Genomic DNA, 16,698 nt, shown 5'->3' with positions numbered 1-16,698 from the left:
GCATATGCAAACACACACACAACCCTCAGGGGACCACTTTACACTAAACAGGCCCCATACATATGTGTTTCTTTCCTTTTAAAGGACATGGTAATCATATTTCATAATTTGGACATTAACATTTTGATTGGACAGAAGGAAACTACAGAGGGAGCTAGATGTTAGCAGGTCTTAGACAGGGCAGTCAGGATGGGGCTCATGGGGGGGGGTTAAAATATATGCCCCAGCATGTGCAGTCATTTTAGTTTGTTCTGTCATTTGTAGAGCAAGTCAGAGAGAGAACATTGTTTTCACCAGCAGAATGTTGGGCTCCTGTCCTCTTGTATTATCATCAATTACTGATGTCATTTCATCAAGTTCCCAGGACTCAGAGCGAGCGAGGGAGAGGGAAATTGAGAGAGGGGGGTTGAGAGAGAAAGGGGGGAAATTGAGAGAGAGAGATATCAACCTGCACATGTCCTCTACTGAATGCTTATTGTTATTGTTGAATGTATGGTTATTTTGACCCTTGGTTATTGTTGTTACTGTTGTCCCGTTGACAATTTTGATTCTTATTATTGTCATATTGTAAATACCCAAAGTAAGCTTTGGCAATATGTACATTGTTACATCATGCCAATAAAGGAAATTGAATTGAATTGAATTCAGAGAGAGAGAGGGGGGAAAAATATATCACCTATTGGAAAGACACCACAAAAAATCTAAGTAAACTTCAATGCTATTTGGCTCTAAACAGACAGTACGGGGGGGGCAGACTATCTGACCACTGTGACTGATAGAAAACTGAGGAAAACATTGACTAGGTACAGACTCAGTGAGCACAGTCTGGCTATAGAGACCGGTCATCACAGACAAACCTGGCTGCCCAGAGAGGACAGGCTGTGCTTACTCTGCTCCAGGGGAGAGGTAGATACAGAGCTATATTTCCTATTACACTGTGACAAATACTCAGAGAATATTTATTTCCCAAAATTATAATTCAATACAAAGAATTTGAAACTATAAAATATTTATTGGGTGAAAAGCATAAATGTGCAGTTTTGGCAGCCAAATATGTGTCCTCTTGCCACAACCGGAGGGACAGCCAGTGAAAAGTGCAAAGTAATGTCGATAATATTTCCCGTTTTGTCTTTCATACCATGTCATGTGTCTTCTCAGTCATGTTGACACTAGTCTACTTCCATTGATTTAATGTATTCTTGTTCTCATTAATATTGTTGTTGTCAATGGTAATCCCATGTCCACTACTACTATTATTATTGCTGTTGGTCCCACCATGTATTTATATATAAATATATATTTTTATTTTTCGATATGTATACTTTGACAATGTAAGTAATAATGAACTTGCCATGTCAATAAAGTCAATTGAATTGAGAGAGAGAGTGAAATGCAGATATTGAGATGGAGAGCTAGTGAGAGAGAGGAGGATACAGAAACAAAGCTAAATTATTGAAGGGGGGATGGCCCGATTGCAAAACACTAATTATGTTCCCAACATAGCCGTACTCACCAGTCGAACACTGATTAGGAGAATAGAATAAGAGACGGATAGAAGGAGGAGGAAGAGCTCTGAACCAACTTTGCTATTTTGTGATTATTTTGGCGTTGATCTTAACTTTTTTTTTTACGGAATGTATCCGCTGTCATTTCTTATGATTGTTAAAAACTTTTGATCAGCAATTAGTAACCTCAATTTTGACTTCGACTCATCTGCCCAGAGTTTTTAGTGTAATTCCGAGCCAATTTTCAGACAACGTAGGAGGATACATCAGCAAAAAAGAGGCAGGAGAGGGGAGTCCTGGTGAGATTAAGGCCAAGGGAAAACCGACCACCTCTTCCCTCCATTCCATTGGCCAAATCCGATCACAGATTTGCTATGAATGGGACTCTCGTAATTGCAGTATTCTCTGATTTTCTGAAACATGGCTTTCGGACAACTCAATGGATTCTCCATTCAGAAAGTGGACAGGACATTGGATTCAGAGAAATTGAGAGGTGGAGGGTGTTACGTTCCCCAGTTTATGTGTTGTAGATTGTGTTTGTGCATGTGTTTATTTCAGGAAATGGCTTCCTGAAATCCCTCAAGCAGCTGATTGGTCGACTCCATGGCTAATTGGAGAGCTGACCCCGCCCCCTCGTCAAGGCACAGCTGTCTCCAATTACCCAATTCCTTCTGACGCTATATAAAAGCCAGTGTTCTTTTCAGGAGAGCTTTTTGTAGAGAGATTTTGCTAGAGATTTTGCTAGAGATTTTGCTAGAGGTTGATTTTGCTGAGAGTTGGTATATTTTGTGAGTTTGTTGCTCAGATAGAGCTTATTTGAGGTCGTTTGTTAGTTTGTTTGAAAATTGTTTAATATTCTGTTTTATTTGTTCCCAGGGGGAAAAGGGGAAGGCACCTTGGGAGTGCTTAGGCAAGAGGCCCGCGGGCATACATATACCCGTAGCATATTCGCTGTCTAGGCACACTAGGTAAGACCTGGGCGGACCACCCCCTGTATTTTGGTTAGGGCACCAGGTGGTGCTAAATTAGGTAAGTAGTGGGTAGGCAGGTAAGATAGGAGAGGGGGAGGTTTTGAGATTTACTTTCTTTGCTTTGGTTCCGTCCAGCCCCTTTTCCCCATATTACCGTGTAAAGGAATAAAGTCCTTGTAAACGGTACCACATTCTGCTTGTTGTCATTTTTTTACTCGCACCTACAGTCCATACCTTTTTCGCTTCACAGAGAGTTTAGTTGTAACAGGGTGTTGCGTTCCCTCTTCATAGAGGCGTGCGTAACAGAGGGGTATGCTTATTCATCAACAGCAAATGACGTGCTGACTCTAGCGCAGTGGAATACCTGATGGATAAATGCCGACCCTCATATCAAGTCCAATTTTATTTGGCACATGCGCCGAATACAACCTTACCGTGAAATGCTTACTTACAAGCCCTTAACCAATAATGTAGTTCAAGAAATAGAGTTAAGAAAATATTTAGTAAATCAACTAAAGTAAAACATTTAATAAAAAGTAGCACAATAAAATAACAATAATGAGGCTATATAAAGGGTGTACCGGTACCGAGCCAATGTGCAGGGGTACAGATTAGTCAATGTAATTTGTACATGTAGTATGGGGTAAAGTGACTATGCATAGATAATAAACAGAGAGTAGCAGCAGTGTAAAAACAAAAATGTGTGTGTGGGGGGGGGGGTCAACGTAAATAGTCTGGGTGGCCATTGATTAATTGTTCAGCAGTCTTATGGCTTGGGGGTAGAAGCTGTTAAGGAGCCTGTTGGACCTAGACTTGGCAGAGCGGTACCAGAGAGAACAGTCCATGACTTGGGGGTAGAAGCTGTTAAGGAGCCTGTTGGACCTAGACTTGGCGCCCCGGTACCAGAGAGAGGTACCAGAGAGAACAGTCAATGACTTGGGGGTAGAAGCTGTTAAGGAGCCTGTTGGACCTAGACTTGGCGCTCCGGTACCAGAGAGAGGTACCAGAGAGAACAGTCCATGACTTGGGGGTAGAAGCTGTTAAGGAGCCTGTTGGACCTAGACTTGGCGCCCCGGTACCAGAGAGAGGTACCAGAGAGAACAGTCCATGACTTGGGGGTAGAAGCTGTTAAGGAGCCTGTTGGACCTAGACTTGGCGCCCCGGTACCAGAGAGAGGTACCAGAGAGAACAGTCCATGACTTGGGGGTAGAAGCTGTTAAGGAGCCTGTTGGACCTAGACTTGGCGCCCCGGTACCAGAGAGAGGTACCAGAGAGAACAGTCCATGACTTGGGGGTAGAAGCTGTTAAGGAGCCTGTTGGATCTAGACTTGGCGCCCCGGTACCAGAGAGAGGTACCAGAGAGAATAGTCCATGACTTGGGTGACTGGTGTAGCAATAGGGATGTTACTCATGTTGATGTGATGCAGGAAACAGAAACCAATTGTTACTTACTGTCTTCATGTAGTGGATGTGTGGGCTGACAACATGCATAATTAAGTTTGCTTAACTATATGTCGTGACTACAACACAAAGCATATTTAACAACTGAAATCTTTGACAATTTTTTTGTGCCTTCCTCTGACACCGCCAAGTATATAGATCCTGGATGGCAGGAATCTTGGCCCCAGTGATGTACCGGGCCGTACGCACTACCCTCTGTAGTGCCTTACGGTCAGATGCCGAGCAGTTGCCAAACCAGGCGGTGATGCAAACGGTCAGGATGCTCTCGATTGTTCAGCTGTAGAACTTTTTGAGGATCCGGAGACCCATGCCAAATCTTTTCAGTCTCCTGAGGGAGAAAAGATTTTGTCGTGCCCGACTGTATTGGTGTGTTTGTCCATGATAGTTTGTTGGTGATGTGGACACCAAGGAATTTGAAACTCTCGACTTGCTCCACTACAGCCCCGTCGATGTTAATGGGGGAGTGCTCGGCCGTCCTTTTCCTGTAGTCCATGATCAGCTTCTTTGTCTTGCTCACATTGAGGGAGAGGTTGTTGTCCTGGCACCACAGTGCCAGGTATCTGACCTCCACCCTATAGGCTGTTTCATTGCTGTCGGTGATCAGGCCTACCACTGTTGTGTCGTCAGCAAACTTAATGATGGTGTTGGAGTTGTGCTTGGCCACGCAGTCTTGGGTGAACAGGGAATACAGTAGGGGACCAAGCACGCAACCCTGAGGAACCCCCGAGTTGAGGATCAACGTGGCAGATGTGTTGTTACCTACCCTTACCACCTGGGGGCGACCTGTCAGGAAGTCCAGGATCCAGTTTCAGAGGGAGGTGTTTTGTTCCAGGGTTCTTAGCTTCTACCTCCCAAGAGAGTTTTCAGCTGTTATTGTGACTTCTGTATATATTCCACCTCAGGACCAGAAAAACAACAAGCTGGCACTTATTGAACTGTACGAGGCTATAAACAAGCAGAAAACCATACACCAGGAGGCTGGTTTTCTCGTTTCCGGTGATTATAATTCCACTTCAATAAGACGCGTGATGCCCAACTTTCATCAACACGTCTCCTTCACCACTAGGGGCGATAGTCCTGGACCACTGTTACTCTACCCACAAGCAAGCATGCAAGACCCTTCTTCGTCCCCTCTTCGATTGTGACTCTATACTCCTGCTACAAGCAGAAGCTCAAACAGTAAGTACCCATGACCAATGTTCCTTCTAATTTCAGGTTGGATGAGTCCAAACTTGAACCTCCAAATGTTAGTGCGTGTTTACTGTGAACATTAAGGCTGTAACCGCTTTAATTGACTGTTTTAACAGTGGCCATTTAGGCTACTGTGGCTATTTGATCATAATCTAGGCCTACCAAAGTGTCCTACCCATAAAAAACTATAGAGAAAATGCATCCCATAACATTTTAACATGCTGTTCTATCATTCAGCCTACAGTAGCAGACAATGTGTGGTGTTCAATGTAGGCCTACATTCCATGAGACTATCACAGCCAACCCCCAGGCTATGGCTGAGGACGCAAGCAAGAACATGAAGTCGTGCTACGACCATCAAACAAACAAAGGACAATACAGGACCAATGTGGAATCCTATTAGACAGGCTCAGACGCCCGCCACATGTGGCAGGGGTTACAGTCCATTACAGATTACAAAGGAAGACCCAGTTGTCCGACGCCCGCCACATGTGGCAGGGGTTACAGTCCATTACAGATTACAAAGGAAGACCCAGTTGTCCGACGCCCGCCACATGTGGCAGGGGTTACAGTCCATTACGGATTACAAAGGAAGACCCAGTTGTCCGACGCCCGCCACATGTGGCAGAGGTTACAGTCCATTACGGATTACAAAGGAAGACCCAGTTGTCCGACGCCCGCCACATGTGGCAGAGGTTACAGTCCATTGCGGATTACAAAGGAAGACCCAGTTGTCCGACGCCCGCCACATGTGGCAGGGGTTACAGTCCATTACGGATTACAAAGGAAGACCCAGTTGTCCGACGCCCGCCACATGTGGCAGGGCTTACAGTCCATTACGGATTACAAAGGAAGACCCAGTTGTGATCTGCCCAACGATGACTCTCTACCAGACGAACTGAATTCATTTTATGCAAGCTTTGACAAAAACAACACAGTGCATGAGGGCACCCACCCGATTTCATTGATCATTTTCATATTTCAGATAGGCCTAGTTTGGGTGTGTTATAATTATATACCTCTGTGTTGCTACTGGTTATATGTCTAAAGATAACTGTAATATCACACTACCTTCAATACTTATGGGATGAAGATGAAACATTCTGGCAATTAATTTAAAAAATTGGGAGGAACAAACAGGCTACAGACAGATAATTCTTTCCATCCGATCCTGCAACCTCCGCTGTGTAAAGTACTTAAGTAAAAATACTTTAAAGTACTTTTACTTCACAACATTCCTAAAGAACATAATATACTTTTTACTCCATACATTTTCCTTTGACACCCAAAACTACTCGTTACATTTTGAATGCTTATCAGGAGAGGACAATGGTATCATTCACGCACTTATCAAGAAAACATCCCTGGTAATCCCTACTGCCTCTGACTTGTCAGAATCACTAAGCACACATCCTTAGTTTGTAAATTATGTCTGAGTGTTAAAAAAAATTCAAATAAATGCTTCCGTCTGAAACTGAAAGCGCGAACCACTGCATTCAACCATGGGAATGTCTGGGAATATGGCCGTATATAAACAGTGTAGTTATTCCCTCCGCAAGTGAAATGTCGGTAGAGGGACAAAGTGGAGTCAACGGCTCATACACTGTGGGGTGGTCTACAGGCAATTACGGACTACAAAAAGAAAACCAGCCACGTCACAAACACCGACGTCATGCTTCCAGACAAACTAAACAAAAAATGGTATTTATTTTTTGAATTTCACCCCCGTTTCGTGGTATCCAATTGTTAGTAGTTACTATCTTGTCTCATCGCTACAACTGCCATACGGGCTCGGGAGAGACGAAGGTCTAAAGCCATGTGTCCTCCAAAACACAACCCAACCAAGCCACACTGCTTCTTAACACAGCGCGCATCCAACCCGGAAGCCAGCCGCACCAATGTGTCGGAGGAAACACCGTGCACCTGGCACTCTGGTTGTCGTGCACTGCACCCGGCCCGCCACAGGAGTCGCTGGTCGCGTCCGGCTGCAACAGAGCCTGGGTCTCTGGCCAGGGTCTTTGGTGGCACAGCTAGCACTGCAATCCAGTGCCCTAGATCACTGCACCACCCGGGAGGCCCCAAACTAAACACATTTTTTCCCACTTTGAGGATAATACAGTGCCACCGACGCGTCCCACTACCAAGGACTGCAGCCCCCCCTCTCCTTCTTGGTGTCCAACGTGAGTAAGATCAAATTTATTTATATAGCCCTTCGTAGATCAGCTGATATCTCAAAGTGCTGTACAGAAACCCAGCCTAAAACCCCAAACAGCAAGCAATGCAGGTGTAGAAGCACGGTGGCTAGGAAAAACTCCCTAGAAAGGCCAAAACCTAGGAAGAAACCTAGAGAGGAACCAGGCTATGAGGGGTAGCCAGTCCTCTTCTGGCTGTGCCAGGTGGAGATTGTAACAGAACAAGGCTAAGATGTTCAAATGTTCATAGATGACCAGCAGGGTCAAATAATAATAATCACAGTGGTTGTTGAGGGTGCAACAGGTCAGCACATCAGGAGTAAATGTCAGTTGGCTTTTCATAGCTGATCATTCAGAGTATCTCTACCACTCCTGCTGTCTCTAGAGAGTTGAAAACAGCAGGTCTAGGACAGGTAGTACGTCCGGTGACAGGTCAGGATTCCATAGCCGCAGGCAGAACAGTTGAAACTGGAGCAGCAGCACGGCCAGGTGGACTGGGGACAGCAAGGAGTCATCATGCCAGGTAGTCCTGAGGCATGGTCCTCCGAGAGAAAGAGGGAAAGAGAGAATTAGAGAGAGCATACTTAAATTCACACAGGACACCGGATAAGACAGGAGAAGTACTCCAGATATAACAAACTGACCCTAGCCCCCCGACACATAAACTACTGCAGTAAGACATTTAAACTTCTTCGGGATCGGTGTCCCTTCCACCGGACGGTTGAGCTAATGTAGGCTAATGCGATTAGTATGAGGTTGTAAGTAACTAGAACATTTCCCAGGACATAGACATATCTGATGGGCAGAAAGCTTCAATTATTGTTCATCTAACTGCACTGTCCAATTTATAGTAGCTATTACAGTGAAAGATTACCATGCTATTGTTTGAGGGGAGTGTACAATTTTGAACATGAAAATTATTAATAAACAAATGATCCCATCTGGACAAGAGGAATACCTATGTAAGAATGTTGTGTATTGACTATAGCTCAGCAATCAACACCATAGTACCCTCCAAGGTCATCATTAAGCTGGAGGCCCTGGGTCTGAACCTAGCCCTGTGCGACTGGGTCCTGGACTTCCTATTGGTCCTGGTCGCTCCCAGGTGGTGAAGGTAGGAAACAACATCTCCACCTCGCTGATCCTCAACTCTGGGTCCCCACAAGGGTGTGTGCTCAGCCCCCTCCTGTACTCCCTGGTCACCCATGACTGCGTGGCCATGCATGCCTCCAACTCAATCATCAAGTTTGCAAATGACACAAAAGTAGTGGGTTTGATTACCAACAACGACCAGACAGCCTACAGCGAGGTGGTGAGGACACTCGGAGTGTGGTGTCAGGAAAACAACCTCTCACTCAACGTCAACAAAACAAAAGAGATGATCGTGGACTTAAGGAAACAGCAGAGGGAGCACCCCCCTATCCACGTAGACGGGACAGTAGTGGAGAAGGTGCAAAGTTTTAAGATCCTCAGCGTACACATCACAGACAAACTGAAATAGTCCACCCACACAGACAGTGTGGTAAAAAAGTCGCAACAGCGCTCACAAGCTTTTACAGATACACAATTGAGAGCATCCTGTCAGGCTGTATCACCGCCTGGTACGGAAACTGCACTGCCCTCAACCGCAAGGCTCTCCAGAAGATGGTGCGGACTGCACAACGCATCAGCGGGGGCAAACTACCTGCCCTCCAACACACCTACAGCACCGGATGTCACACGAAGGCCAAAAAGATCATCAAGGACAATAATCACCCAAACCCATGCCTGTTCTCCCTGCTACCATCCAGAAGGTGAGGTCAGTACAGGTGCATCAAAGCTGGGACCGAGAGACTGAAAAACAGCTTCTATCTCAAGGCCATCAGACTGCTAAACAGCCATCACTAACACAGAGAGGCTGCTGCCTACGTACAGACTCCAGTCATTGGCCACTTTAATAAATTGATCACTAGTCACTTTAAATCATGCCACTTTAATAATGTTTACATATCTTACATTACTCATCTCATATGTATATACTGTATTTTATACCATCTATTGCATCTTGCCTATGCCGCTCGGCCATCGCTCATCCATATATTAATATTCACATTCTTATTCATTCCTTTACACTTGTGTGTATAAGGTAGTTGTTGTGGAATTGTTAGATTACTTGTCAGATATTACTGCATTGTCAGAACTAGAAGCACAAGCATTTCGCCACACACATTAACATCTGCTAATCATGTGTTTGTGACCAATACAATTTGATTTGATTTGATACTGGGTGACTCACTTTTACATGAGTCATTTTCTATTAAGGTATCTTTACTTTTACTCAAGTATGACAATTGGGTGCTTTTTCTACCATATATGTGATATGCCGTATGATCCTGCTTGCTCTGTACTCCAGAGAAGTGACAATGTGACATGATATCCCTAGTTGATATTGACTTCTAACATAAATGCACACGCACAGCCTGTGCATCTGTGTGCGCAGGGGGTTACGGATCAAAATGTTTGAAATCCACTGAGCTAGTGAATACATTGGGATTGGGTGCACCAGAAACAGCAAATTGTAGGAAGAGAGAATAAATTAATGTTTGGTGATCAAGAAAATGAACCGTTTACTTTGCCCACCAGAATGGGGCTTCAAACAACCATTACTAGCATAGACCTACTGGTCTTTTGGTATGTCAACATATCTTGAAATTCACAATTTACTTATGAAGCTTGCATTTGGAATTTGTTGATACATTTTTGTTTTTGACAAAATAATGAAAGCGTCGGTCTCGAAGCCTCAATAAATAGACAAAGATTTGTAGTTGGACAAGTCACTGCCAGTATAGATTTTTGAGACTTGACTTGCCCTTAGAATGCACGAATTGGACTTGACTCGACACTCGACCCGTTCTACTTGGGACTCAATTTAAGACTTGGACCTTCTGACTTGACACTTCCTTGTGACTCGAATAATAGTGACTTGGTCCCATATCGGCTATGTAGCTATTGTATTTCCCTCACTTACTCTCCCGGGGAGGAGCTTGCCTCCACTCTCTTTTGTAGCTAACTCAGCCTGCAACGGATGGGCGCCAGCCATCAATCTGTAAGTCTTTGCTCACTCTTTGCTTTTGGTCTGCGGTTATGTTTTACAGTTCCTTCACACCCCTAGACTTTTTCCACATTTTGTGGTGTTACAGTCTGAATTTTAAATGGATTAAATTGAGATGTTCTGTCACTGGACTACATACAATACTCCATAATGTAAAAGTGGAATTATGTTTTTCGAAATTGTTTACAAACTAATTGAAAATGAAAATATGAAATGTATTGAGTCAATAAGTGTTCAACCCCTTTGTTATGGCAGGCCTAAAGAAGTTCAAGAGTACAAATGTGCCTAACAAGTCACAAAATAAGTTGCATGGACTCACTCACACAATTATCTGTAAGGGCCCTCAGTTGAGCAGTGGATTTCAAACACAGATTCAACCACAAAGACCAGGGAGGTTTACCAATGCCTCGCAAAACAGGGCATCTCTTGGTAGATGGGTAAAAAAAATACATTGAATATCCCTTTGAGCTTGGTGAAGTTATTAATTACACTTTGGATGGTGTGTCAATACACCCAGTCACTACAAATATACGGGTGTCCTTCCTAGCTCAGTTGAGAGGAAAGAAACCACTCCGGGAATTCACCATGAGGCAAATGTTGACTTTAAATCAGTTACAGAGTTTAATGGCTGTGAAGAAAACTGAGGATGGATCAACAACATTGTAGTCACTCCACAATACTAGCCTAATTGACAAAGCAAAACATGTGGAAAGCAATTAACTCTTTGTCATGAAAACAGAGTGTTATGTTTGGGGCAAATCCAATACAACACATGAGTACCACTTTCCATATTTTCAAGCATAGTGGTTGGCTGCATCATGTTATGGCTATGTTTGTCATCGTTAAGGACTGGGGAGTTTTTCAGGATGAAAAAAAAAACGGAATGTAGCTAAGCACAGGCAAAATCATAGAGGAAAACCTGGTTGTCTGCTTTCCACCAGACACTGGGAGATTAGTTCATCTTTCAGCAGGATAATAACCTAAAACACAAGGCCAAATCTACACTGGAGTTGCTTACCAAGAAGACAGTGAATGTTCCTGAGTGGCCGAGTTACAGTTTTGACATAAATCTACTTGAAAATCTATGACAAAACCTGAAAATGGTTGTCTAGAAATGATCAACAACCAATTTGACAGAGCTTGAAGAATTTTGAAAAGAATAATGGGCAAATGTTTCACAATCCAAGTGTGGAAAGCTGTTAAGGACATGCATATCTGGTTCATGTCTACTCATTATGTCAGATATCCGGAAATGTATAGATATTGACCCTTTTCACCCAGTGACTGGGTAAATGTCCTGGACCATAGGTAGGCATTTATCCAGATTGTCATACCTTCATAGCGACCTTGTGTCATACCGGGATATTCAGTAATACTGGCACTGAACACAAGGGGCACTATTTTCAAACCCCACTGTAATCCGAAGGTTAGCAGTGCTGACAAGTATATGTAACATCCCGTAGAGAATGAACTAAATGCTACGAGCGCATTGCAAACATGTTCTAGTCTCTGACTTAAAGTATTTGCAGGTCAGAAACCCCAGCTCATTAAGTTATACAAGTTACAAAAAAATGCTGCTCACAGTAATACTAAACAGCAAGTCTCCTTGATCCAGGATGGGATTCTCTGCTGTTAACAAACAAAGCTTGATTTTGGAATAAGCTCATAGCTAACTAACTACTAAATTAGCATACCAAATGTACAACTGCAGAGCATTTAGCACATTTTAGACAGTTAACTTAATAGTTTTAAGATATCTGGCAAACATTTAGTTGTGAATTCCATACTGTAACTCGATCTCCTGGCACGTTCTGCACAACAGTGAGCGACTTACATGGCACCGGTCTCTCAATGTTTTGTGGTTGTAAACCAACACCATGTGACTGGGGACTACCAGTAAGCTTCATAATGAAAAATAACGTGACAGGTGAAATGAAGAACGCAATGTTATTTATCTCTGATTCAAAGGGGTTGGGTTAAATGCGAATCACACATTTCAGTTGAAGACATTCATTTGTACAACTGACTAGGTATCCCCCTTTCCTTTTTCTCACGTTATGTACAAGTTGACTGCAGGTCAACTTAAAAAGTAGCTACAAATATTGAAATGTATTTTTTTTAAACTGTGCATGGTTGTGCATGGATAGCATACCTGAGTAATGAGCCAGTCATGGGTAACCATCTGTCGGCTTGTCCCCTTGTGTGTTGGGTTTGATGTGCTTCCCCAAGCAGTCTAGAGCATCCTTGGCAGTGGAAAACGTGTGTGTTGTGTTCTGGAATTGTGAAGATGAGTTTTGCTGGGTGGATGAAGCCAACATCTCAGGTTTAGCTTGCATAGCTGGGATCTCACCTCGTTGTAGGTCTCCCTCTGTTTTAGCAGTTGGGCACTCAGGTCTTGGTAGATGCTGATCCTCTTCTCTGCAAGGCTAACAATTTGCCGCTTGATCCGTACAATCCTACAGCAAGAGTTGAGCTGTGTGGTTCTCAATGTTAATCAGCAGCACTGGACCCATCTTCTCCTGCCAAACAGCTCATAGAAAAGATCATGGAAGAAGTTGGAAGCTGCTTCCACTCTAGTTTCAAGTCCTGTGGCCCGCACATTGAATTTACGGGAATGATTTTCGATTGATTACATCTTTTAAAAGAGTTTGATCATCCCTTCCAACTTAGCTGGTGCTGTTTCCAGGTCATGGAGTCGCACCTCTGTCGTGTTGGTTGTCTTCTCCAAACGTTCATCTTTAGTTGACTAGATATCCCCTTTAGCAGTGAGCACTGACAATTATTCATTTCATGGTTTCAATTGTCGTTTCATTGTAATCTCCTCTCATAGTAGCGGCTCTTTTTGTTGGCTGGTGTTGAGACCCGTCATGTTCTCACAGTTGAATTGTGGACGGATCAATTCTTGCTGCTCGAGCCTAATATACCTGCTAGTTATTTCTTGTCACACAATGAATGTTCCACACCTTAATATGTTGTTTAGTAGTTGACACGTTTTAGGAAATAAATGTGTTAATTCATAGTCATTTGCAAAAGAAAGCCACGAAAAGGCCAAGCGTTTCAATGGATGCCAACGGTTCCCTAATTCTCATCGGTTTTATATAATAACTTGAAAAATGTATAAGTGAGGTGTATGTTAGATGTGGTTACAGTTATGCTACCTACCCTTTAAAGACCCCTGCCACCAAAAGCCATAGACTATTCTCTCTGCTTCCGCACTCCAAACGGTACCAGAGCAACAAGTCTGACACCAACAGGCTCCCACTCAGCTGCTAAAGGCTGCTAAATAGCTAACAAAATAGCTACACGGACTATCATTGACCTTTTTTGATTTGATTCATATTTTTGCACTGACTCTATGCACACTCACAGGACTATACACACTCACTCACACACACATTTAACATTTACATTTAAGTCATTTAGCAGACGCTCTTATCCAGAGCGACTTACAAATTGGTGCATTCACCTTATGACATCCAGTGGAACAGTAGTGCATCTAAATCTTTTAAGGGGGTGAGAGGGATTACTTTATCCTATCCTAGGTATTCCTTAAAGAGGTGGGGTTTCAGGTGTCTCCGGAAGGTGGTGATTGACTCCGCTGTCCTGGCGTCGTGAGGGAGTTTGTTCCACCATTGGGGGGCCAGAGCAGCGAACAGTTTTGACTGGGCTGAGCGGGAACTGTACTTCCTCAGTGGTAGGGAGGCGAGCAGGCCAGAGGTGGATGAACGCAGTGCCCTTGTTTGGGTGTAGGGCCTGATCAGAGCCTGGAGGTACTGAGGTGCCGTTCCCCTCACAGCTCCGTAGGCAAGCACCATGGTCTTGTAGCGGATGCGAGCTTCAACTGGAAGCCAGTGGAGAGAGCGGAGGAGCGGGGTGACGTGAGAGAACTTGGGAAGGTTGAACACCAGACGGGCTGCGGCGTTCTGGATGAGTTGTAGGGGTTTAATGGCACAGGCAGGGAGCCCAGCCAACAGCGAGTTGCAGTAATCCAGACGGGAGATGACAAGTGCCTGGATTAGGACCTGCGCCGCTTCCTGTGTGAGGCAGGGTCGTACTCTGCGGATGTTGTAGAGCATGAACCTACAGGAACGGGCCACCGCCTTGATGTTAGTTGAGAACGACAGGGTGTTGTCCAGGATCACGCCAAGGTTCTTAGCGCTCTGGGAGGAGGACACAATGGAGTTGTCAACCGTGATGGCGAGATCATGGAACGGGCAGTCCTTCCCGGGAGGAAGAGCAGCTCCGTCTTGCCGAGGTTCAGCTTGAGGTGGTGATCCGTCATCCACACTGATATGTCTGCCAGACATGCAGAGATGCGATTCGCCACCTGGTCATCAGAAGGGGAAAGGAGAAGATTAATTGTGTGTCGTCTGCATAGCAATGATAGGAGAGACCATGTGAGGTTATGACAGAGCCAAGTGACTTGGTGTATAGCGAGAATAGGAGAGGGCCTAGAACAGAGCCCTGGGGACACCAGTGGTGAGAGCACGTGGTGTGGAGACGGATTCTCGCCACGCCACCTGGTAGGAGCGACCTGTCAGGTAGGACGCAATCCAAGCGTGGGCCGCGCCGGAGATGCCCAACTCGGAGAGGGTGGAGAGGAGGATCTGATGGTTCACAGTATCGAAGGCAGCCGATAGGTCTAGAAGGATGAGAGCAGAGGAGAGAGAGTTAGCTTTAGCAGTGCGGAGCGCCTCCGTGATACAGAGAAGAGCAGTCTCAGTTGAATGACTAGTCTTGAAACCTGACTGATATGGATCAAGAAGGTAATTCTGAGAGAGATAGCGAGAGAGCTGGCCAAGGACGGCACGTTCAAGAGTTTTGGAGAGAAAAGAAAGAAGGGATACTGGTCTGTAGTTGTTGACATCGGAGGGATCGAGTGTAGGTTTTTTCAGAAGGTGTGCAACTCTCGCTCTCTTGAAGACGGAAGGGACGTAGCCAGCGGTCAGGGATGAGTTGATGAGCGAGGTGAGGTAAGGGAGAAGGTCTCCGGAAATGGTCTGGAGAAGAGAGGAGGGGATAGGGTCAAGCGGGCAGGTTGTTGGGCGGCCGGCCGTCACAAGACGCGAGATTTCATCTGGAGAGAGAGGGGAGAAAGAGGTCAGAGCACAGGGTAGGGCAGTGTGAGCAGAACCAGCGGTGTCGTTTGACTTAGCAAACGAGGATCGGATGTCGTCGACCTTCTTTTCAAAATGGTTGACGAAGTCATCTACACACTCACATTGATACTCCAATACACACTCACACTTAGCATGCACACACATCCATATGGACTTTACACACATGTACGCTGCTAGTCCACTGATCATATTCTGATGCCTAGTCACCTCACCCTATACATATCTACCCCTACCACTCCAGCATCCCTGCACATTGTAGATATGGTATTGACACTGACCCTGTAATAGCTGAGCTACTTTCTCATGTTCTATTCCTTGTGTGGTTTTGTTTTACTTTACTTTATAGTCCTATGGATATTGACTACTGCATTGTTGGGAAAGAGCTTGAAAGAAAGGCATTTCACTGTACCTGTGCACATGACAATGCAACTTGAAACACACACACACTAGCCTCACTCACGCCACCCATCTGGAAAAAGCTGTTTCGATCACAAATCTAGGAAGACAACCACACTTTCTCCATTAATCGTAAGTTTACCAAATCTTTCCATTTCATCTATCACTTTTCTTTGTTTTGTTTTTGCATGAAGCAAGGGATAACAATAGTACATGCTCCATACAATGAGTGTACAAAACATTAGGAACACTGGGTCTTTCCATGACATTGTCACGATCGTCGTAAGAACATTCGGACCAAAGCGCAACGTGATATGGGTTCCACATATTTATTGAAGTGAAATGCACAAAACAATAAAGAACAAACTAAACGTGATGTAAATGAAGTGCTCACAGGCAACTACACATAAACAAGATCACACCACAACAGGACCAAGCAGCGTGCCCAGGAGGAGAAGGTATCCTGGACTTGGGAGGAAATCCTGGCAGGACAGGATAGCCTTCCTTGGCGGCAGACGCAAGGAGAGAAGGGAGGACAGCGACGACGCCAAGGTTCGCGGCCACAAGGAAAGCCCAAAAAACAGGCCAACATTTGGGGGGTGGCACAAGGGGTGGTCGGCGGAGCCGAGGAGTGAGTCAGAGATCATCAGTGAGTTGATGGAGAAATTGGAGGAGAGAGAAATGAGAGAGTTGTTGTGTTGGTGTATGATGCACGACATTCGCCCTAAGGAGCATCAGTTTGGTAAAATCTGTGCCGGCTCCACGCACCAG

General features: G+C 44.7%; 1 protein-coding gene across 1 annotated transcript in view; it reads left to right on the top strand.

The window, feature by feature from the left end:
* The window catches only part of LOC115139566 (protein eva-1 homolog C-like), a 146,114-nt gene that overhangs the window by 119,112 nt on the left and 10,304 nt on the right, over positions 1–16,698 (top strand). The window lies entirely within an intron of this gene.

The sequence above is a fragment of the Oncorhynchus nerka genome, linkage group LG13, assembly GCF_034236695.1.
Source record: "Oncorhynchus nerka isolate Pitt River linkage group LG13, Oner_Uvic_2.0, whole genome shotgun sequence".
Lineage (NCBI taxonomy): Eukaryota > Metazoa > Chordata > Actinopteri > Salmoniformes > Salmonidae > Oncorhynchus > Oncorhynchus nerka.
This window is presented reverse-complemented; position numbering and strand designations above follow the sequence as displayed.